This window comes from Furipterus horrens, unplaced genomic scaffold (genome assembly GCF_987537825.1).
Source record: "Furipterus horrens unplaced genomic scaffold, mFurHor1.1.pri manual_scaffold_6, whole genome shotgun sequence".
Classification (NCBI taxonomy): Eukaryota; Metazoa; Chordata; class Mammalia; order Chiroptera; family Furipteridae; genus Furipterus; species Furipterus horrens.
In genome coordinates this window covers 73116265-73141089 of record NW_028327176.1, presented here as the reverse complement: position 1 = coordinate 73141089, position 24825 = coordinate 73116265, and positions in this window count along the sequence as shown.

Below are 24825 nucleotides of genomic sequence, written 5' to 3'. Positions count from 1 at the left end.
TTTCACTTAGTATGTTTTTTAGGTCCATCTTCAACAATTAAAGACGAGGAGATGTTGCCTGGGGCATCTAGTGGTCCCCTCAGAGAGGGCTTTCACTGTGGACAAGGGGTCACACTCTGTGGACTTTGTAGGATTCTGGGGCCATTTTAATTTCCTCATATTTATTGCTCTGTTACTCTCTCAGTGGTCATTAGCAAGACTCTTAAAATGTGAAGGACCCATGGTTGTCATTGGGGTTATCAAAGAAAGGGACATCTGCCAGCCACATCAGGCTGAGGGACACCCTAACGATACAGCAAGCAGTGGGGCTACTGTAAGGGAGTACGCAGTCTGTCCAGAAAATGTCCAGCCCATAAAAAGTCCAGGCATTGTTAATATAATGAGAACAGTTTGCATGACATCTATTTAACCTGGCAGTCAAGGAGAGTGGACTGGAATGCACATGCATAAACAATGATGACTTCACTGTACTAGTCAGTGAGCGTGGTAGACACCATTGAGTGAGCATGTGTACTGTGCGGCCATCACATTCAAAATGAATGAGCAAGTAGAGCAACGAATCTGCATCAAATTTTGTGTTAAGCTTGAATGTTCCTCCATGGAAACTATTGGGATGATTCAGGAGGCTGCAGCTATGGGCAACTGGTGATTAGCAGCTTCATCATGACAATGTGCCTGCTCACGAATCATGTCTCGTACATCAATTCACTCAGGTGACACAGCCTCCCTACAGCCCAGATTTGGTGCCCTGCAACTTCTGACTTTTCACAAAATGAAAATCACCTTTGGAAAGGAAGAGATTTCAGACTATTAATGAGATTCAGTAAAATACGATGGGGAGCTGATGGTGATTGGGAGAACTGTGAGAGGTCCCAAGGTGCCTACTTGGAAGGGAGCTGAGGTGTTACTGTCCTGTGTACACTGTTTCTTATATCTTGTTATCTTTTTCAATAACTGTCTCTATTTTTCCTAGTATAGGTTGGACACCTTCTGGACAGACCTCAGATGTTTCGGCCCCTCATCACTGACCTCAGATCCCAAAATGTCTTAGGTAGGTTGGAACTGTGGGTTGAAATTAAGAAAGAGAAGTAAAAGTTTCAGGGGTGATCAGAAGAAATGTAAAATTTTACACTTGGGTCTTAAAACTCAGCAGCATACATATAGGGTGAGGGAGAGCAGGCTTTTACACATTTCACATGATGAGGACTCACGGCTTTGATTGTTGTCAGGACGAGGCTATCAAAATTTGAATGTAGTAGAGAGGCATTATGCAGATCAGGGGAGGCCAGGGCCTCTGTCTTCTCTGGGCATGAGCTGGTCTCATGTGGAGTCTGCATCTACTGCTCAGGACCACCACGTGAAGAGGGATATTGGGCATGGGCACTAGGGCGTTTTCAGAGCAGGGTGACAATTATGGTAAAAGCCTGGAAATGTGTCCTGTGAGAGGTGGCTAAAAAAGTATTTTGTTTGGAAAGGTGAGGGTGGAGGTCATAGTCATTGGCTTCGCATACAGCAATGGCTACCATAAAGATGGCGTATTGATTTCTTATGGCGGCCATAACAAATGACCACATATCTGGTGTCTTATAATAATATTAAGTTATCTTACAGTTCTAGAGGTCAGAAGTCTCACTGGGCTGAGGTCAAGGCGTCAGTGGAGCTGCATTACTCCTGGACCAGTCGGTTCCGTGTCTCTTCTAGCCTCTTCTAGAGGCTTCCATTGGTTTCCGGCCCTCTTCTGTCTGCAAAGCAGCCATCTTAACCCTCTGATCTCTGCTCCCCTGCACATCTTTCCCTCCCTTACGTCCCTCTTTCCCCTACAAGGTACTGGGCTGACATTGGGCCCTCCCGAATCATCCAGGATCATGTCTTTTTTACACAATCTTTAATTTAATCACATCTGCAAAGTCTCTTTTGCCGTTTAAGATAAAATTTCCCAAGTTCTGGGGACTGGGTGGTAGATGTCTTTAGGGGTTATTATTCTGAGTGCTGCAGATGGCGATATGGGATTGGTTTGGTCTGGTTTTCTTCTGCGGGGCTCCAGGAGACAGAACCTGGACTCACAGGTATAAGTAACAGGGGGAGACACTGTGAACTAAGATGAAGTACCTGTGTCTCATAGTCTGGATTTTCCACAGCAAGCAATGTGGGCTTAGGAGGGAGTGGTCTGGCTCTTTTGGGATCATTCAAGTGCACGATGATTTTTGCTTGGAATGAGATGGTTCAGCAGGATTTCCTGCATGGGGGAGGGGATGTCTAACTAAATAGCATAGATAATTCATTTTAATTTTAAGACCATTATGTTTACACAGACTGTGTGGGCACGTCATTCTATTTGGTTCATGATTCTGGAGATTAGACAAGGTTTGTCGCATGTGATGGGACAAGACACAGCATCCCTGGTGTAGCAGGCACGTACTGCTCATGTCCCTCAGCACTCACCGTTTCTGCGTGAGCCAGCATCCTCCTGCAGGTGCCCCCCACTCCGCCCAGGTGCAGGCTGGGCTGCAGTGCCTGGAAGTTAGTGCCACCGGAAGCAGCCCTTGGCCCATGATAAAAAAGAAATGAGTGACTGAATAACCCAGTCTTTTTGCCCCTGGTGCTGAGGATGGGGATGCTCCAGACCAGCTGGCCATGGCCGTAACCTGCTTGGGAAAGCACCTGACATTGGCTTCCTTCCCTTTCCCCGCTCACGTTCCACTTCCTGGGAGCGTTCTGAGATCACCTCCCAAATAACCCACCTATTCTCAACCTTTATCCCAGAATCTGCTTCTGGGGACCCACACTAAGTTACAGTAAAATATTTAGGGGGAAATACACCCTCCAAAGCCAAGATATGATATGAGCTAAGATCCTTGACAGGCAGTGCTACCAACTCCAGCACAGAAATTCCTGTCTCACCTTCATCCTGACAATTCTACAACCGGCTGCTGCCTTCTGAGCCCCATGTCAAGGGCGCTCCCAGTGCTCCATGGAGAAAGATCTGTCACAGGAGTCATGCCCTTGTTATAGGCGTCTGTCTGTGTAGTGGGGATGGAACTGTAATGGTCACAAAGTGAGTTGGAGAAAAATGGTATGTTGTTGATTTCTAGAACTGAATTCATTTTCTGACTCCAAGCGCCCCACTGATGAAGTGCATGTGACTTCATTTCTTCCAATCCATGTTTTCTTAATCTATCCATTATTTGGGGGGTATAGTTGTAATTGGTAGCTCAGTCCAGGCCTCCCCTCTCTGCCTCTGGCCCTAAGGCACACGGATGCTATTGGCAGTACAGTGGAGGGTGGGGACGGGGGTGTCCTCCTTGTCGTGTCTGCTCTGTAGCTGACCATAGCTGTGGTGCCAGGCCAGCCTCGGGCTCTGGCCCAGTGGCCCCCATTAGCTGTCCTTCTCTTCAGCACTCTACATTCTTCTGAGGAGCAACATCTTTCTTTCCCCCGAGTCTCCTACTGTCAGCTACCCTCTGAGTCACTGGCTTGGGGACCCTGGGACATTTGGGCTTATCTCCTGCATCCCTGGGAACCCAGCTCCCTCTCAGGTCTCTTGTCACGCCCCCCACCCCTGGTCTGTGAGTACGGGAAGCATCCGTGGGTTTCCAACCCCTGAACCTACAGCAGCAAACAGCATGTGAGCCTCTTCTCTGCTCAGATGCTGCCCTTCCTTGCATTTGAGAGGCGACAGTGACTCTCCTACTCCTTTTCGTTCTTTCTTTCTGCTCTGGGGGTGGGGGCAACAGACGACTTAGCTACACGCCATCAGATTCACTGCTTTCCCTTCAACTCTTCTCTCTTCCCTTAATGTGAACCCTTTTACACAGAACAGGGCAAGGATGGGCGTGTGGGAGATCAGTTTTGCCTGAATCAGATAGGTTTCAAATCTTACCTCCTTTGTCTCCATCTCAGAAGCCAGAGGAGAAATTAGAGATTGGTCCTGGTGCCAGAAATTCTTCTTCTGAAGCAAATGACCCCAGTCCTCGTGCCTAAATGGGGATGGTCTCTGTGCGTAGGGATGATGGAGGACAATACAAAGTGTGTCCTACTTGGTGGCCCAAGGTTTTACTGCACATGCTTTATCCTCCAGCCCTAGGTGGCTTGAAAGCAGTAGGTGTAAACAGATGGCAGTGGCTTGTGTCCCTGGGGCAAACCCAGCCATGGGGAGGGCAGGATCAGAGTGGCCACCAGATGAACCTGCCATGGAAACTATCCTGCTGTCCAGAAGTGGTCTCGGGCCCTCACAGCCAGGGGCTCACTGGAAAGACGCGTGCCCAGCACGGAGCTCCGTGGCCTCTGCCTCAGCACGTTCTGAGTACATCTCTCAGTTGCTCCTGCATGGAGGCTGTTTGGTGCATGCTCAATTTGGGGCTCGCAGCAGATGGAGAGGTGGGCTCCCCCGTGGGTCTGGAGCGTGGGTTTCAGAGAGTGCTAATGTTTCTCAGATCTCCTCTGCAAAGTGCCAACTGTGGCGACACTGTAGCACAGGCCAGGAAATGGAAACACACGGCCAGGTGGTGGGACAGGCTGCTTCTTAATTAAGGAGCCTCCCCGGCTTGGGAGTGGCGGTGTGGTTTGTTAATAGTTTATGCACCTGCTGCGTCCACGTGCTGTGGGAATGCGCCTGACTTGGTGCTAGTGGGGTCCAGGGCTTTTTCCTGAGAATCAGTAGAAATAATGTCTTTATTGAATGTTCCTAATCTACCAGGCACTGTGCAGTACCAGGTAGTTTACCTACATTCTCGTTTAATCTTTATAACACCTCTGTAGGTAGATGCTGTTATTAAGCACATTTTATAGAGAGAACATTGCAGGCAGGATTAACTCAGTAGCACTTGGTAAGAGGGAGTCAGAATGCAAGACTTACAGTTAGTCTAACCTGAATTCTGAGCCTCAGTTCTTCATGTGTAAAATATGGTAATGTTATGTACTTCAGAGATTATTGTGAAGATTAAATAAAATTTGGTGGACAAAAATCTACCAGCCTAGAGTTTGCCATTTACTAAGGAGTCCATACATGTTTGAATGCCTGTTGTGATGGTTAATTTTATATGTCAACTTGGCTAGGCCGACTTCTGGCCAAGATGGAGACCTAGATAGACACGCTGCATCTCCCTCCACAACTAAGAAGGAACACAACTACCTCAAAACTAGAGACAACCAGAAGTTCCAGAACATTGAGCTGCATGGAAGTCCAACAAACAAAGATATAGAGAAGAAATACTCATCCAGACAGGTAGGAGGGGCAGAGCTGGGGCAGAGAGGACACGGTGTGGTGTTGGAGGCAGTGAGGCAGCAGCAAGCTGGTGGAAAATGCAGTCACACATTTTAAAAAGTTGGAAGGGACATCTGGGGAGTGCTCCCAGTACCAGACCAGACCATGCAGCTCACTGTCCCAGCACTGGGGAAAATAAAGCCTCATTGCTTTTGACTGTGGAAACCAGTGGGGGATGGGGTGGAGGAAGAAACTGCCTGTCTCTCAGCAGAGTCTGCTTGTTTAAAGGGCCCTCACAATCCTAGAACATCCGCAGACCCACCCACTCTGTGAATGACAGCCAGGGCAATAGGTAGAGAGGCACCAGTCCCCTATAAAGTGGGAGAAGTGCCTCGAATAGGGACGAGTGCTGGGCAAGCGGCATTGTTCCCTCTCAGACCCCTCCCCAACAAACAGTGCCACAATGTGGTGAAATAGGTCGCCCTCTCCTGACAAATACCTAAGACTCCGCCCCTTACAACATAACAAGAACGACAGCTTTACCTAAGACACCGAGGCAAACAAACACAGGAGCCTGTCAAGATGAGGAGACAAAGAAGTATGGCCCAAAAAAGGGAACATATCAAGGTTCCAGTGGGAGAACTAAGTGACGAGGAGATAGCCAACCTAACAGATGAAGAGTTCAAAACACTGGTGATAAATATGCCCAAAGGCTTGACAGATATGCTTAAGTATGGCAAATGCTTAAGAGAAGAAGTGAAACCTATGCTAAGTGAAATGAAGAAAAATTCACACAAAACCAATGGTGAAGGGAAGGAGACTGGGTTTCAAATCAATGATTTGGAACATAAGGAAGAAAAAAACAGTCAACTAGTACAGAATGAGGAAACAAGAATTGAAAAAAATGAGGAGAGGCTTAGGAACCTCTGGGACAACTTTAAACGTGCCAACATCCGAATCATAGGGGTGCCAGAGGAGAAGAGCAAGAGCAAGAAATTGAAAAATTATGTGAGAAAATAATGAAGGAATATGCTCCCAATTTTGCAAAAGAAATAGACATAGAAGTTCAGGAAGCACAGAGATCCCCAAACAAACTAGACCCAAAAAGGACCACACCAAGACACATCATAATTAAAATGTCAAAGGTGAAAGATAAAGAGAGAATTTTAAAAGCAGCAAAAGAAAAGCAGAGAGTTTCCTATGAAGGGGTGCCTATAAGACTATCAGCTGATTTATCAAAAGAAACTTTGCAGGCAAGAAGGGACTGGCAAGAATTATTCAAAGTGATGAAAAGCAACCTACAACCAGGATTACTCTATCCAGCAAAGCTATCATTTAGAATGGAAGGGCTTCCCAGACAAGGTGATGCTAAGGGAGTTCATCATCACTAAGCCATTATTATATGAAATGTCAAAGGGAATTACTTAAGAAAAAGATCAAAATTATGAACATTAAAATGACAACAAACTCACAACTATCAACAACTGAAACTAAAAAATAAAAACAAAATCCAACTAAGCAAACAAGAATAGGAACAGAATCAAGGTATGGGGATCATTTGGAGGTTTATCAGCTGGGAGGGGGGAGAAATGGGGAAGTGGTGCAGGGATTAAGAAACATAATTGTTTGGTACAAAACAGACAGGGGGAAGTAAAGAATAATATAGGAAAGGGTGAAGCCAAAGAATTTATATGCATGACCCATGGACATGAACTAAGGGGGGGTGGAATTGCTGGAGGGAAGGAGGGTACTGGGAAGAGGGGAGCAAAGGAAAGAAAAAATTGGGACTACTGTAACAATATAATCAATAAAATATACTTAAAAAAAACTTGGCTAGGCCTTGTTATCCCGATATTTGGTCAAACATTATTCTAGATGCTTCTGTGAGGGTATTTTTAAACGATGGCACTACTATTTAAATAAATAAACTAAGGAAAACAGATTGATTACCCTCCAAATGTGGGTGGGCCCCATCCAATCAGTTGAAGGCCTTAACAGAAAAAGACCACTCTCCCCGGAAGAAGAAGGAGTCCTACCAGCAGACCACTTCCAGACTCAAACTGCAACTTCTTGGGCCAGCCTGCTGCCCCGACCTGCCAGGTTCTGGACTTGCCAGTCTCCACTGATTCCCTTAAGATCAGTTTCTCTCTCACCCTGGCCTGTGGGGCTCAGCTGGTGGGACATTTTCCCATACACTAAAGGCCACAGGTTTCATTCTCTGTCAGGACACACTCCTAGGCTGCAGGTTTGATCCCTGGTCGGTGCATGTGCCGGGGCAACTGATCAATGTTTTTCCCTCTCACGTAGCTGCCTCTCTCTCTCTACCTCCTTCCCCTTCCTTTCTCTCTAAAAGTGATAAGCATGTCCACAGATGAGGATAAAAAAATTTCTCTCTCCCTCTCTGTTTCTTTGGAGACCTCTGACTAAAACACCTATGAATAGGAGAATATTTTAACAATATATGGATCATTTATATGGAATAACATGCAATTATTAAAAAGAACAACTCGGGTTGATGTATTTTGAACTAGAAAATATTGATTCATTTTTTCTAGCTTACCAAGTACATGCTTACATTTTTATTTATTTATTATTTTGCATCGCTAATGTCTCCCCCTCTCCTTGGCATTGCTCATTTCTGGCCCCCTTATGTGACCTAGATGCTGAGTCAGAGGGCATCTAGTGGTGTTCACTGTGGCCCTCGCTCTCCAGGCTCTCTGTTTCAAAACATTTGGAATGAGCTGCCCAGGAACACTTGGTAAAGAGCAATTAAATGCCACCCTGCATGCTCTTGCTTAATTATCCTGTTAGGGACACACTGTGGCTCATTGCCTCTAAATGTAAATGTTCATATTTGAGATTTTTATTGGACTTGGTAAGCCAAACGATTGCTACTTCATATGGAAAGAGGTTGTGGCCGATTAGCTATAGGAGCCCACGTGAGCAACAATGAAACCAATATTTCCTTGGTTCATTTAGAATAGATGCCTCTGCCTTGTGTTTCCTTTCCTAAAATTTGACTTCTCTTGTGCTGCTGGGCTCACTTTGCTGAAGAGGACGAGGAAGAGGAAGAGAAAGAGGAAGAGAAAGAGTGCTTTGGAGAGCAGAGTGCAATAAGGCAGTAACATGGCAGGACAGGGGAACTTGCCCCAAGACTGATGCCTACTGAGTCTGGGTGCTAACCATGATAGCAGTGGTTTTCAAATTTTGGACCATATTTTACAGCATCCTACACACAATATCCTATATATAAAATTTTATGAACCTACATGCTTACATTTTTAGAGGAAAACTGACACTCATGTGTCTGCATGTTTCTGTGTTTCTCTGTTCATGAGCATAGGGAAAGATACAGACCACATTGTTGACAATCACCCTGAGGAATGGTGATGGTGGGCTGTGGAGGTGTTACAGGGGTCGGGAGGGATATTCACTTTTTCTTCCTATAGTTTGTTATTGATTGAGTTTAGCATACTTCATTTTTGTCATTAAAAAGATAATAGAGTAGGTAAATATGTTATTAAAAATGTGCTGATTTAGAATCTTCCTTCCCACCTGTGTCTGCAGGCCGCAAGGACAGCGTAGCATAAGGCTGTCTGTATTCCCTTCATAGTGCTCTGTACCAAGGAGACAGCTTGTCTGGAGGGAATTGACTGCTGGTGTCCTGAGCCTGCTCTGATGACTAGAGCTGTGCCTACGCAGTGCCATGGTCTTAATGAGTGTCTAGGCCAAAGTCGTTTTAAAGGAATCTCCTCCTACATTTCCTGACTCTGGCATTGGGGGTCTGAGTAAGATTTCTGGCCCTCTGCATGCAGCTAGTGATGTCAAAGATTGAACCCCCATTGCTGGAGGGTGCTAAAGCTCCTCTGCCCCATAGTTCCATAGGTCAACAAACAGCATTGAGCAGCACATAGGTGCCCGGGTGCTGTCCTGGGTGCTGAAAAGTCAACCGCAGCCAAGTTTCAACTCACCATGAACTTTAGCTAAAGGTTTACCAAGGAAGAGCCATTCTAGAAGTCTAGAGGAGTGGAAATGTCGTGTCAGAGTGGCCTGGCTTTTGAAATGTGGCCAATTCAATATTATCAGGGGAATGTCAAGCAGCTTTATATGCTTGCCTTCCATCTTTTTTTTTGCAGGATCAATGCATGGTGTGCTCCTTCTGCCAAGAACAACCTCCTACTTCTATATCCAATGCAGATCAGGGATTACCCAGAAAGGGACTGGAACTGAGGCGAGTCTTCCCCATTACAGTCTGGAATATGTGGGTTCTTGAATTTGTGTTGTAAAGATTTTACAACATGAGTCCAGGTGATTTTGAGAGTACGTTTATTAAAGCTGGGAACAGTGAAAAAAAAAAAGGAAGTCCTTAAGATAGAAGGGGAAAGATCATTGCAAGAGGAGTGAGCCTAGGTGGAGCTGCCTTAGCCCTTTGGAAATGTGAGAAAGAGTTGAGCCTAGGCAAGGCTGTCTTGGCCTTTTAGAAAGAAAGTCACAGAGGCAGAAGAAGTGAGCCAGATGGGCTGCATGGACTCAGAAAGCAAGTTACAGAGGCAAAAGGAGGGTCTTGAGAGATAGGTGCAGGGTTACCCCGAGACGAGCTGCTGCTACCCGCTGTCTTTCTGGTTGTAAGTCTCCCAAGAACCTTTAGAGCTCGGGAGAAAGAAAGCAAAGACACGTGCCTAAGGAAAGAAGAAAGGGGGAAGGCACAGTGTGCTCTAGGGAGAGTGTGCACCGGGTCTTTTGTCTTAAGGGTTTTTATCTGTTTTCTAAAGGTGGGAATTTTAGGGGCGGTCTCAGGGAATTATCTCAATAGAATGTTTATCAGTTTTCCAGGTGTGTCCTTTAACATGCAGATACATCAACATGAGCGTATAGGGTCGTTTTCTGGTTAGTTTCACCTTCAAAGAATGTCAGTGTGAAGAGGGACCAGGACTGAGGCACGTCTGCCTCGCATGGTCTGAAATGCATAACTAAATGTCCTTGGTTAGGGAAGATAAGACCTTGTGATTTACTTGGTGGCTATAAATTGCTCAGCCATTTCACAGCCTGCCTCAGTTTCCCCATTCCACTTGCCAGAGAATTTTCCTAGCTTCTTACTATCCTGCCTCATTCTCATCCTGGACTCTGGAGGATACCAAAAGAGAGGGCTCCCTAAGCCAATCACTTTGAAGCAATTCAATCCAGCAAATGCTCACCTGGATATAATTCACTGTTGTCGATTACAGGCAAGGCTCTGCTCGGGGATCATAGCTTGAAGAAAGTTGGACACTTCAGTCAAATAGAGGATAGCAACATATGTATAATGAAGAAGGAGCTCTCCACGGGATACAGATCAGAACCACCTGAGGAGGTTTAACAAATGTAGGTGCCCAAGCCAGACACCTGTACTCCTTGCTAAATCCCAGGCAAGAAGCACTGTGACAGAACTATAGGATGCATGTCTGTTCTATCCATCATGCCCGAGTTTTGAAATGCTGGGTGCAAAGCAAGGAGGAATCAGGGCTGAGGCGGGCAACACCAGCCATGTCCCCATGGGGCTGGCACTCTTCAGGCTGCGATGCAATGGCCCCCAAGAGATGACTCCTCACATAGTCCACGTCTTGTCTGTATCTTGGGGAAGAGCTGATAAGAGAGTGACAATAACTAGCTCACCGTACTCACCACCCCTATTCTAGAGAAGACAGGGTGTGTCTGGGTAATAGCAGGAGTTCTGTGTGGCAGCTGGGTGGCTGAGACACAGATCAAGTTTGGAAGCATCTCTGACCTGAAGAATGGCATGTGCTGGGACGGTCCTCTTGAGTGAGAGCCAGAGCTGGGGCTTGCAGTTCATGTAAGACAAGAGCAGCGTATGGGCATCAGGAGACCAGGGCCATCTGCCCTCGCTCTGCTTTGAGATGGGTCAAAATGCCTTCTCCCTACTTTCCCATCTGGGCTCTTCTTAAAAAGTGAGGAAATGAGGCCAGATGACTTCCTATGTTCCCTTCCTGTTTTCATTATTTGCAATCTGCTAAACTTCACGATAGAGTAAAACAAAAACAAACCAAATTATTGTATTTAGAGAACATCTAGTTTTTCTATAACGTTTTAAATCACAGAACACATGCTCATTATAGTCAGCTGACACAGAAATATGCCAACTACAGAGTGAAGTCCCTTCTCCCCAATCTTGTTCCCCCAGAGGCCACAAGTGATTATTGAGGCTGTCCTTTCCACAGCTTTTAGTAGAACTTCTTTTTTTTTTTTTTAATTGTGAGCTTCACCAATGAACTCCCAATTTTAAATACTAGAAAACTAGGTTGACTCAAAATTCAGACTTCTAAGGCACCCCCCTGGTCTCTGCCATCTGTGTGAACACAGGTCACTCAGGAAGAGCCAGGAGCCTCAGCGCTTTGTCAGGAGGAGCACAGAGGGTGGGAGAGCCTCTGGGCTCCTGCTGAGTGGAGCGACTAGAAGTGCCTGCCACACTCCCTTTCTCAAAGACATTGATTGTGAGTTACACTCCCTTAGGCTGAAAATTGTATTTGCATGTTAATTCTTTGAGCTTCCAATCTTTTCATTCTGACCTCAGGCTCTTGAACAGTTTGCTAAAGAAATTCTGTCAACTTATCTCATTTTACCTGCCTGTGACCACGTGTGTGTGCAATCAAGTGCGATCAGATTATGGGAGGGAACTGCTTTTCTTGGGCTGCAGACACCGCTCATGCAAGGTGGTGCCCAAGGACCGTGTTCATGGGGTCTAGAACGGCCTTTGTGATGGCTGAACCCCTCAGCCCGGAGAAGCAGAACATCTTTTTTGGTGGTTCTTGTGAGGAAGTGAGCTTTGATCTAAGTCAACATGGGATCTGCCTTGACTGGAAGCTGAGAGGGGAGAGAGAGGCTGCCCACAGGTAGTGGCCAGTGACCAGTGGGTTTTCTGTGGCCAGTAATCAACCACACACCCCCAAAGCCAAGTATTGTGGTGCTGACGTGCTGAAGCCCCAGCCTTACTCTTGCCTCCAGATGTGGCGAGACTTATGTGACTCCACTTACCATTGCTATTCTTTTAAAAACAAAACAGAAACATACCACACACATTATTCTCTATATTATTCTTCTCCACTCAATATTTTTTGCATCTCTTTGCAAGTCAATATCTATAGATCAATTTCATTCTTTCTAATGCTGTGTAGTATTCCATAGAATATGAAGTCTCCAGGTTTGTTTTTCTGTTCTAAACAATTCTACAATAAACATCTTTGCTCATACATCTTTTGGACTGGTGGTTTTATTTTACTTGGAGAGATTCCCAGAGCTCTTGGGTCAAAGGGACTCCATATCTTTAACTTTAATAAATCCTGCTAGATTACTTTCTAAAATGGTCAAAATAATTTACAGTTCTACCAACAGGGTGTGTGAATGCCCCTTTCCTCACACCTCTGTCAGCACAAGATAATATCAATCTTTTTAATTTGGAGGTTAAGACACAGGAACACATTTTTATTTTCATGTACATTTTCCTGAAAATGAAGGAGGTTTCCCTTAATCCTAAATTGTGCTCTGTTGTCCTTGCATGGATGCATTGTCCTTGCAGATGGGTTGGGTTGGGGTTGCATGTAAAAACAGAAGGTGAAGCCCTTCCAAAAGGTTAAAGAGCTTGGAGAAGATTGTGCACATCTTTTAGATCATTCTCCAGGCCACGTGGGGCTCCTGGGAGGGTCTGGTGTGACCTCGCGTGTGCAGAGGAATGGGTGGGACTAGGGCAGCTCAGAAAAACGGACTTGGGGGCCAGGTTCTCCACAGTCAGAGTCTAGCTCAGAAACATGGGTCTTCCTGGGAGGATATAAGCAGGTATCAGAAGACCCTCTTCTACTTATTCACTGAAGATAGAGTGGTGAATAAGGCCTATGCCTTCGTCGGTCTCAGAATCTCATGGGGAAGTCATGTACTTAAACACAGGGTTGTACATATATGTGTTTAATTATGAAGTGATAAATACTACAAAAGTTCAGGGGGACTTAACTTAGTCTGGGCAGGTGGTCACTTGGGAAAGACATCCCTGAAGGCCATTGCAGACGAGACTGGGTGATGAACAGGAGCTGGCCAGATGAAGGGGGTGGCAGCATTCCAAGTAGAGAGCATAGCATGTCCAAATTCTTGGTGTGAACTTCTGCATTGTACAGAGTAAGGGACCTCTTGGCTCTTGAGAAAGTAAGTCTTTGCCAGTGGGAGCTCCACTGAATGGTCCCAGCATCTCCTCTCTTACAGGTGCTGGGCTGGCCCAGTTGCTCACTGGCTGAGAGGCATTTAAAAGTCAGGGGCCCCTGTGGGGGAGTCTTAATAGGTAGGCTTCTGCCCTCCAGTTCTGTGAACAATACATTTTTGCTGTTTAAGCCCTCTAGGTTGTGGTGCTTTATAATAGTGGTCCTAGTAGACTCATACAGAGAGTGCTGGAGATCATCAAAGCCAAGATTGATGGCGGACTTGCGTGGGGTGTGGGAGGAGCTGGAAAAAAATTGAACCCTGGTGCTTCCCAGACAGAGTACTGAGAGGTTGCAAGGACAGATAGCGCCAAGAAAGGAGGCTTTGAGAGATGGCCAAGAAAAGCAATGTCTTCTGCCCAATCTGCCAAGTTGGTGGCCAGTGAGCTCTCCCTCCTGAAAAGCCAATGATGGAGCAGACCCTGATGAGGCAGGAGACTTTGTAAGCCCACCTGGTGAACTGTGGAGATGTCTAGCCCTTTACTTTCCTGGGTGTAGAATGGCCAACCATCCCAGTTTGCCCAGGATTGGGGGTTCCCAGGATATGGACTTGCAGTGCTAAACCCAGCAAAGCCTTAGGAAAATTGATATGAGCTGATTCACACTACCTGGGAGTGACCTTGAAGGAAGCTGCTCCTTTGGATCAATAGGAAAAACCCAGGTGAGATTCTCAGGCTAGCCCACCAAAGGGGATGATGTGGGTGGCACTCCAGTGACACCACGGTGCTGGTGGGTTTGACCAGGCACAAGGAGGGTGTGGCAGTGACCTCGGTGCACCATTAACCTTTTACACTTTTCAGAACAGAGACCAGACCAGGGCCCTCCCTAACTGAGAAACTGCCTGGCATGACTTCTCCCTCTGGTCCTCCAGAATCTGCTAAGAGTATCTGCAGGAGGTGGAATGGTGGCTCCCCCAGAGATAGGCCCATGTCCTAATGCCATGAATGTGGCAAAGTTAGGGATCTTGAGAGGAGAGTTTATTCTGGACCATCGGAGGGACCCTACATGCCATTGCAAGTATCCCTGTAAAATGGATACAGAGGGAGACTTCATAGAGACAATCAGAGGGGAGGGTATGTGACCACGGAGGCACACTGGAGTGATGCGGCCACAGGCCCAGGAATGCTGGGCCACCACCAGAAGTTGGACCAGGCAATGGATGGATGGTCCTCTAGTGCCCCTGAGAGAGAGTGTGGCCTGCTGACACTTTGATTTTAGACTTCTGCCCCCAGAATTGTGAGGAAGTAAACTTCTGTTGGTTAAGCCTCCAAATTGGTGGTAATTTGTTACAGCAGAAGCCCTAGGAACCTCATTGTAGCACCCAAGACCTTAGCTTTCCAACCATCAAATAAGGGAAGCCATGTTTGGGTTCTTCCCTTCTGATTAGGGTCACAGCTCCATCTAACAGGCTGTTTCTTAGAGTCTGTTATGAATGACAGGGCGCTGGCTTGGGGGTGACTGCATGCAGGGCAGGGAGCGCGGAAGAGTCTGCTCGGAGCCAGCTGAGCCCCAGCGTTGGTCACAGGTTCACGGGAACCAACCTTCCACTGTGTTTAGAATCACGGCCACTTCCCCTGCGGTTGAGAACTGGGTTTTGCCATGCAGCTGGTGTTGGGGGGCGGTGGGTAGGGAAGAAGGCATTCAGGGCTTCTGCAACGTGATGGGGAAAGAAACTAGTGGCAGAGGCGGGAGCGCGGGGAAGGCTTGGCGGGGAGCTGGGATTAATTCATTCCAGCAGCCTCTCCCAGTGGTTCAGCCTTTTCCAGCTTGTGAGGTTTTTACATCGGATCCTGGCGAGAGCCCTGGGAGCTGGGCAGGGAGGGGTGCTGGTGTACTGGAAAGACAAGGCTGCGATGGTGAGGGTGGTGCTGACTGGCCCGGGCCTCACAGCTGAGAGCGGAGGAGGCAGGACCAGCTGCCTCAAACCCTGCGCTCATTCCTCAGCACCAGGGGCTGGCTGCTGAGCTCAGGCAGGTGCCACCAGTCAGGCGGGACATCTGTTTTGCCTGGGGAACAGTTCCTGCAGTGCCCATTGCTTCTGTGTGAGCCTGTCTCAGGCTGGGTTCCCCAGGAAGCAGATCTGAGCGTGGGAGCCGTTAGTAAGGGGGTGTCGGGGGACCATGCCTGTGGAAGGGAGGAGAAGCAGTGGGGCTGGGCAGAGGGAGACGCTGAGCTGCAATACCGTCCTCAACGATGGCCCCAGCCTACCCCATGGAGGGCTCTGGAGGCCCCGCTTTCAGGCTGCGGCATGTCAGAACCCCAGGGTCGCAGGAAGCCAGAGCTACAAGGAGCCCCAGACATTGCACAGTCGTATCTTCTCATTGTAGACAGGGAGGCCCAGGCTCAGCTGGGCAAGGACATGGCCAAGGCCACCCAGAAGTTGTACAGCGCCCATCCAGCCCCCCACAGATGGCTCCTTGGCTCCGCCTTCCCTCTGCCTGGCTTGACTTGATCCTCTTCCAGGCAGTTGCTCCGGATTAGCACCCCCAGCTCCTTCCCACATTCAAGTCTCTCCCTCAGCAATGACAGCTATGCTCGGCAGGGGGTACTTCATGGGAACTGACAAGCCCCAGAACTTCAGCATCCCATGTGTCCCTGAGAAACTCACGGGGTTTGAGGCCAGAGAGACCTGAGTTCTAGTTCCTGCTTCATCACCTCTGATCTGCTGGGTGACCACATGCAAGTCCTTTTCCTTCTCTGAGCCTCAGTTTCCCCATGTAAAACTATTAGATTAAATATACCTCCTGCACAAGGTTGTTGTGAGATTAAATTAAATCATAATTGTGATTATTGTTATCATCATTATTATTTCACATGGATATTACTTCATCTTGACTAACTGAAAGTTCTTTGAGAATAGATTCAATATTCTCACCCTTTCTTGTTCCCCAAGAGAGCTCCTAGGAGAGGGCCGGAAACCCTGTGAGTGCTCAGCAAACATAGTAACGAAGTGAGTAGGTGTGTGTGTCCCTTTCAGTTAACCTTTTATATGAAGTTAACAGCAGGACAACTAACATGGCCTGAGCGCTCACCCCATGCCAAGCATGTCTATTTAACCCTCCCAACATCCTTATAAGAGGTATTAGCCTAATATAACACCTAGTTTACAGGGGAAGAAACTGAAATTCAGAGAGGTCAAATAACTTGCCAAATGCCACACAGCTAGCAAGCAGTGGAGCCAGGAATTGAAATTGGGACGGTAACTTCAAAGCCCATGTACCTTCCATGTACCAGAGGCACTTTGACAGTGTTTCCGCAAGTCCTATGCCTGGAAGCTGTTGCGTTCAGAGCCATAGGCAGATGACCAGTCAGGTCTACAGACATCCATCAGCCTAAGAATGATTTGTGGTTTGGACGAGAAGTGGCTTAAAATTCTGAGATGGTTTCTCCCTAGAAATGTCACTAAGTCATGATTTCTGGAATAGCGTTGCTTTGGATATGTTCAAAGTCCTTCCCTATTGCTATTTATAGTTTCCTTGCGGTATATGTCACTTTCTCCATAGTGGGGTATTGAGAATATCACCTCCTGGGCCTCCTGCAGCCGCCTCTCAATACTACAAGAACAGCCTTAGAAGGACACTGGCTCCCGCCCCCTGCCTCCCCCAGCTTCTCCTGGACCCCTGTGGTGGACACTGTGAGGGTTCACATTCCGTCACCACCACTTGCTAGTTGTGGAATCCTGAGCAACTAACTTACTTAACATCTCTGACCCTCAGTAAAGTGGGGAGAGTCATATCTTACAGGATTGTGGGGCATAAATACAGTTACTATGAGATAGCCTCTACTAGAAGCACTTAATTCATTTCAATTTGATCTGTTACAATAACTCCATGATTCTGTTACTGGTTCTATTTTAATGGATGAGGCACAGAGAGGTTATGTAACTCGCCTGACGTCACACAGCTCCCTAGTGGCAGAGCTGGGGTTAGATCCCGGACAGTTAGCCTGGGCAGAATGGCGCCAGAGTCCACGCTCTTAACTACTGCACGAAACTGATAACATACGTAACCAGTTTATGGAACGAGCTGGATTTGGTAGGCTGCAAGCAGAAGATAATTTAACATTTAACTCTGCCTCATTAATTCATTCTCTTAAATAATACTTTAGTGTTCCCAGATGAAATCTTCAGCAGATCTTTAGTTTTTCTGTTCACTCTTCGGGCTTAATAGATGGTCTCATCCTTCCCCTGCCCCCAGTTATTAAAAAGTCTGCTTCTCTGTATTATCAAAGCTTCAATCTCGCACCCAATTTAAAACAACTTCATCTTCCCGGCCACCTCTTGGCTTGGACTTCCCTTAGGGACACCTGCCGCGGGGAAGGCGGTCATGCTGGGCGTCTCCTCTGAGCCACCCCGCCTCCTGCCCTCTGCCTGTCCTCTGCTGGCCTCCCCAGGGGGGCTGGTGCAGTAAAGGGCCATGAGGCTGGAGGCTCACTGCCTGGGGCTGCTGCATCCCAGATGCTGATCCTTCCTCTCCTGGGACACTTTGGAGGATTTCATGGGGACCTCTGATGGCGGTCCCCCTGCTCACGCAGTTCCTTCTCGGCCCCTGGCTTCCGGCCGACCGTTTCCCAGCAGACTCTCCGATGGAACCACTTCACCCCATGGCGGGCGGGCCTCTTCATGAGTCAGCCTGGCCGTCCCATCCCTGTGTGGATGGTCCCCCTTCACGTGTGGACGGCGGTGGTATAGGGTACTGGCCATCCTGGGAAGAATCCAGGCAGTTCCAGGCCTTTGGAAGCTAAGCTTTCTGGCCCCTGGGCCTGGGGTGGCCTGCATATCTGAGGTGTGACCTGCACACTCCCAGTGTGGCTGCTGGAGCTGCTGCCGCAAAAATTCAATCTCAAATAATAACATTTATTTGAATATCACAGTCTGCATCTCTGTCTAATTTTTATGCCTACAGTTTCTTCACGCTTCTGTGGACAACATCTCAGCTCTCCAGGATGGCCATAAAATATAGCCAAAGCACACCAGATTTCCTTCCCAGGGGTGGTAAGTGCAGCAGAACAGAAAGCCTCTTCTTAAAGGAAAACATATTTTCATTTTTATTGTTGAAAAATGTATGCAAAATTCCCATGATGCAAGAGACTTGTTATCAGCCACTAACTTTTATGATGAGGTGTTTTTTTCCCCCCCTAGCAGAGCAGGAACCAATTAGAGTGCTTCCCAAGGTTGGGAAAAGACTGGTCAGGCAGAGGTCAAGGGCAGACTTATCACTGGACTTTGCCCCTGGCTGAGCTAAGTGAGGGGGTCCTGGGAGTGCCTTCCTTACTGTGGTCACCAGAGACTTGGGTGTGTGTTTTCAGAACCCAAATCCTCACTTGGGCTTCCCCATTGCCTGGTTGCAGGGCCTTGGGTAATTCCATTCCCTGACCTGGGCCTCAGTTTCCTCACTTGTAAGCCTGACCCAAGACCCAGGGATTCCATGTGGAGGTGTCCTCCCGGGGAAAGCCTCACATGTGTGCAACGGTATTACCACAGCACCAGCATCATGACAAATTGTTGGGAACAACCCAAATCTCAGAGGGAGTACAATGTAGTATAGTCATATAATAGGATTAAAAACAGTTCATAGAAATGAGGTAGATTCATGCAGTGATGTGAACAAATCTGAAGATCATCATATTGAATGAGACAAGTGAATTGCAGAAACTATTGAAGACTGGTATGTGAAATATTCTACCCCTCACGTAAATCAACACGCATCCCCAAATGCTGCATATTATTATGGTTCCCGTGTCTACACAAAAGTTTAAGAACTGAACTGGAAACATGTACACCAGTTCATGGTGGTGGCTGCCTTAGCAGGAGGAAAGGCATTGGGAATAAACGAAAAAGGAACTTGGAATCCATTTGTAAATTCATATATATGTATATATTTCAATAAAAGAAGACAAACCAAGTAACTTTAATAAACTGTCAAGTCTGGGTGGTGGATAAATAAGTGTACAATGGATGCTGGTTGTATATTTTTTCTGTAATTTCGAAATTTCTCAAAAAAAGAAAAGTGAGGGGGAACCTATGCATAGAAATAACTGGGAAAAACTCATTGGCAGAAAGAGGGTAATTTAGTCTTCTGGTCCTGACTCAGCAGGCCTCTCGGGGGGAAGAAGGGTGGACTGAGGGGTGATGTCCCTTGCGGTCCCCCACCCTGGAAACGTTTGTAGCTGGAGTGTGCGCTGGAGCGTGCGCAGTGCACACGCTGGCCCCGGGTGGGAACACAACAGATGAATGAAGCTGGAGCCACTCGCAGAGAAAATGAGGCGAGAGGAAGGAACTGAGCTTGAGGGATCCCTGGGAGTTCTCCAGGGGCAGTGAGGTGATGGGCCACCTTGTATGGGACCTTCCGTGTAAATGCCTTCCTGAGCCTCCACATTTTCCCTTGGGCTCTTCATTGTCTCCTCAGGGAGGCTATTGCTTAAAGCATAAAATGGGGCCTTTAACTGGCCCCCAAGGGCATCCTTCCTTCAGGAGGCCCATTTTTATGGGCCATGTTTTAAAAATTACATCTAAATTAAATTTGTGCTGATTTAATTAGAAAATGTAAGCTCAGGGACTTCTTCACTGTTCCTGCTACTGGGACCCAGGCAAATGGCTTCTCTTTGGAAAGGGCTGTTGGATGAGGGGCAGCCTGGGCCTCTCTCGTCGGCCTGGAGGTACAAGCAGGCTGCAAGAGCTGGAAGCATCCTTGAGGCCATCAAAGTCCATGTCCTTCTTGTTCAAAGGGAAGATTGGGGGCCAGGGGACAGCACCCTGCTCAGGGTCACCTGTGGTTGTGGCATCTTCTAGGGGTTTCCTTCCAGGTGAGGGTGTGGCCTAGTGAAGAAGAACCTCTTCTCGGATACTGTGAGGTACAGAAAGCTGGACTTCAAGGCCTGGGGAGCAGCCCTAGTCCCAGGAGACTCCCAAAGCAACAGCCCTCTGCGAAGCTGGCTGGGGACACCTGATAGGCGGATGCATGACCCTCCCAAAGAGTCCTTACCCTCCTGTCCCATTTCTGTAAATATGTTACCTGCAATGACAAAAGGGACTTTGTGGACGTGATTACATTAGGGATCTAACATGGGGAGATTATCCTGTATTATCCGGATGAGCCCCAGGTAATCACAAGGGTCTTTATAAGCGGGAGGCAGGAAGGCCTGAGTCACTGAGTCAGAGGGGACATGGCGATGAAAGCAAAGGAGCAGCATGTGTGTGTGTCTGAGAGAGAGGGGGAGAGACTGGAGATGCTCTGCTGCTGGCTTTGAAGACAGGGAGGAACCATGAGCTAAGACATGCAGGTGGCCTCCAGACATTGAAAAAAGCAAGCAAACGATTCTGCCTCGAGCCCCCAGAAGAATACAACCACGCTCATGCCTTGCCGGCCTTCAAAACTCTAAGATAATAAATTTGTGTTAAGTCACTGACTTTGTGGTCATTTGTTTTAGCAGCTATAGAAAACAGATATAGGGCATGAAACAAAAACTTTAGGCTTGAGAGGAATTTTTCTGTTGCATGTGACAAGAAAGCTAACCCCAACTACCCTAAGCTTAAGGAAAAGGGACAAGGTAGGGAATCCATTGGTTGTCTACCTTCTGGGCTTCAGTGGTGACAAGACCAGGGCAGCATTTCCAGACTTGATTACTTCTCACCTTGAAGTCTTTGGGCAAAAAAGTTCTTTTTGTTCCCCTTCAGAAGCCTCAGCTGAAGTCTTGTGGGGTCTTAAGAGCTCTGATTGGTCATGCCCCAGTCACACATCACGTCTGGAGCTGAGGCAACCACAGGGACCGAGACCAAAGAAATGGTGGGTCCCCAGATAAAAATGAAAGACTGTGATCAGAAGTTGGCAGGTGGGGTGGGGTGGAATGACAGTGCACTCAAAACAAGCGTGGCCACTGTGAGGCACACCAGCGCCGTCTCCTGTGCTCGTCATCTGGAGAAGCAGTGGTTCGGATTCAAGTGTGTCCACTTCCAGGGCAACCCTGGGCAAACCACTTCTTATGAGCGCATCTAAGTCCCACGGGCTCATCTGTAAAATGGAGAAGCCAGTATCTACTTTGTAGGGGTGTTGTAGGAAGTAGAGGTAACCTACTTAGGTTAGAGTTCACCTGTCACAGTACCTAGCTTGGGGGAAGTCCTTAGTAAGTGGTGGGTCTTGCTGGTAATGATAGCCTTAAGGGTGATGATAACGGTGATGATGATAGCGACCTGGGGATCTCCTGTCTGCAAGTGTGCATTGTGGCTGTTGGTGACCAAAGGACTTGCTCACAAAGTTTTGGCCATCCAAATTGATGAGTAAGTTAAATAATAAAAATAGCTCAAGGAAAAGGAAAAACAAGTGTATCTTTTGGCATAAAATGGAATCAGTAAAGTCTCCAAGGGAAAGCTTTCGTTCAAATGCCACTGTTCAATCTGCGTATTTAAAAATATCTTCCTAATGAGCATATACAGTTTCAGTTTCTTGGACTAAAAAGTAGATAACAGAATTAAACAAACAACTGCTTTTCCTGGCATTTAGCAGCTCCCACCGGCTCAGTGTTGGAGGCAAATCTGCCGTGATTCTTTTTTGGACAGAAGAAGTTCTGTGCTCATTGGAGGAAATGTTCTTGGGGTGTGGTTGATCCTGGAGCTGATGGAAATCCTCTCACATGGTGTCTCCTCTGGCCAGAGCCCATGGGATGCACTACGGCTCAGGTTCCTGGTGTCAGCCGGGCTTTGTGACACTCGGGATGGAGAGAGCTTCCCGTTGACTTGGCCGGTCAGCAGGTGGTCAGGGACTCCCAGTTGGCAGAGTGCTTGCACCTCCATCATCTCTCTTGCTTTTCGTGGCACCTCCATGATGCAGGTGAAAAAGCTGGGGTTCAGGAAGCAAACCTGAGTTGTTTAAGGCCACCAGGCCAGTGGGTATCTGGGACGACAGCCTTCATCTCCTACCTGCCTGTCTTATCTGCTGCTAGTATCACACAAATTAGCACTTGGAATGCAAGTCCCTGAACCTGTTGAGGAATTAAGAATCCATATCTCCAGCTGGTAGTGACGTTCTTGGTGCTGCAGAAGCTGCAGATTAATGACACCTGTGTGCGGTTTGCAACAATAGTTCCTCATCTGCTTCTGTCAACAAAATCCTTAGAGGTCCAGATAAGATCCCGTTCTTAAGCAAGTCCTCCATGCTACCAGCCTGTTCACCTCAGTTCCCACAGTGTTTTACAGAAATCTCTCTGGATTTGCTTCCTTTGCCTTGTATTACAATATTCATGCACATGTCTTACCTCCAGCGCTGGAATGTGAGGTCTATGAGGACGAGACTCGATATTTGCATTTCTTCTCCCCCCCATGGCACCTAGCAGAGCGCATGGTTCATAATAAGTGCCCAGTACACTGTGCTCCAGGAAAGGACGAGCAGCTGGTGGATGACTTGCCCATCATGTCAATAGCAAAACAGGACCCACTTCACCTGAGATGGAATGTCCTCCCCGCAAGGAAACAGACTTCACTGAGTCACGGATAACACAATGGATCTTCTCAGGGATCTCAGTTCTCTGACTCATAGAAGTCGTTGAGGTGGTTATCTCCATAAGTAACACAGAAAGTGACCTTCGGCTCAAGGCTGAGCCAGGGAGGAGGAACTGAAGCACCTCTTGCTTGAGCTACCGAATGGACCTAATCCAGGGATCTAACACCATATGCAATATTTTACAGTGTCAGTGTTCATTACTGAGCACCTATTATGAGGCAGACATGAAGCTTGACATAGTCATTGCCTTTAAGAAATTCACCATTTAATAAAAAAGGCAGACCTCAAAGCAAGTTCGGCCACAAATGCAGGCTTACATGGGTGTGTAGGAGCACAGAGAAGGGCGTGAGGATTCTGACATGAGGATTCTCAGGGAGAGGCTGAGTTTTCCCACTGGACGGAGAAGGCCAGTGGAAGGAACTGGACACTATTTCATGCACATGGCTTCTTATCCTGCTTTATTGCAACAGGCTGGCACGCTCCTCTAACAGTTCTGCCTTTGAGCCTTTCTTGCTGCCCAGACTGAGTTCTCTGGGGATAAGAACTCTGTTTCTGCTCTTTCTATTTCATCTTCTTTCTAATGAGAGATATTCTAGGATGACAGTATTTTAAGATAAAGAACTTGGTCCTCCTGGTCTCTGTTCTTAATTCCCCAAGGCTGAGCCTGGGTTTTGGTTCCCTGCCTTTGCTGAGGGCTGATCCTGATGCTAGGCACCCTGTATGCATTATTTGCAAGGATGTGGGACCTTGGGTGACTAATAAACAGTGTAGTCTCAGTCAATCCCAGGCATCTCTCATTCACTGAAGTCAAGGGAAGGAATTGACATGTCATGCTGAGAACCAGCTCTGGGACTGGGTGCGGACAGCTGTGGGCATCATGAGCAAAGTGGTTGGGACAGGTGTCTGGAGCAGCATTTACTTCCCTCTCTTTATTTCCATCTCTGCTTTGAGGTAAGCATCAAAAGCTAGGGCCAGAATTGGGTGTCTCCACTACATGGAAAATAATTCTTTCATATCATTTGAATTAGAAGCACTCCAGTCTGAGTTGCAGAAGTTGATAATAATCCCTTAGAGACAAGATTCTCTAGGCAATTAGTCTATCTTTCCCCTAATGTTTATGCTGTCTTCCCCAAATCTAATGAGGGTGTATTCAGCATCTCATGCATGTTTCTATGGTCCAGAAGGTGTCACTCCATCTGTGCTTTGATGAAATGCTAGATTATGGTTGCAGAAAGATTAATTATGCCACAGCCAAGAGTACACTTCAGAGAAATCACTGTCAAAAGGATAATTGTACAAGGTCTCCAGCCTCCTTAGATCTTTCTTTTTTTCTTTCTTTCAAATGACAGGCAGAGCTCAGAGAGACTGCAAGTAGTTGATTGCTGGAGCAATGGGTCAGATCCTGAGAAGGTGGAATCTATATGAATTTCAGAGTCTTCCTGGCCCCCCTCTTTTGCATGACAATGCTAGGATAAATTCTGCATCCCTCATTCTGGCATTGAAGATTCCTTTCATCTGGTACCAACTGCTCCATGTTTATCTCTAACCAGTACCCCCTCTCCCTGAGTTCTAGGACATTGCACAAAATATTGGTTATACCTTCAAAGTGCTGTGCACTTTCAAACCGATGGACTCTTGCATTGCTTGGAACAGCCTCCAGACTTTAATATGTATACAAAAATCCCTAATTATCCTTCAAGACCTGACACAAACCTCTCCTTCTCAATCAAAGCCATACTTACTCCTTCAGGCAGACTCAATCCGTTTCACCTCAGTCCATGCACTTTGCACATCTGCAGTCACAACAGTGCATTTCAACAGTTGATCTTTCATTCTGTGGCTCTCACCAAAAGGTTCACCTGGAAATGGGGAGTGGGTTTTCAGATAAGGT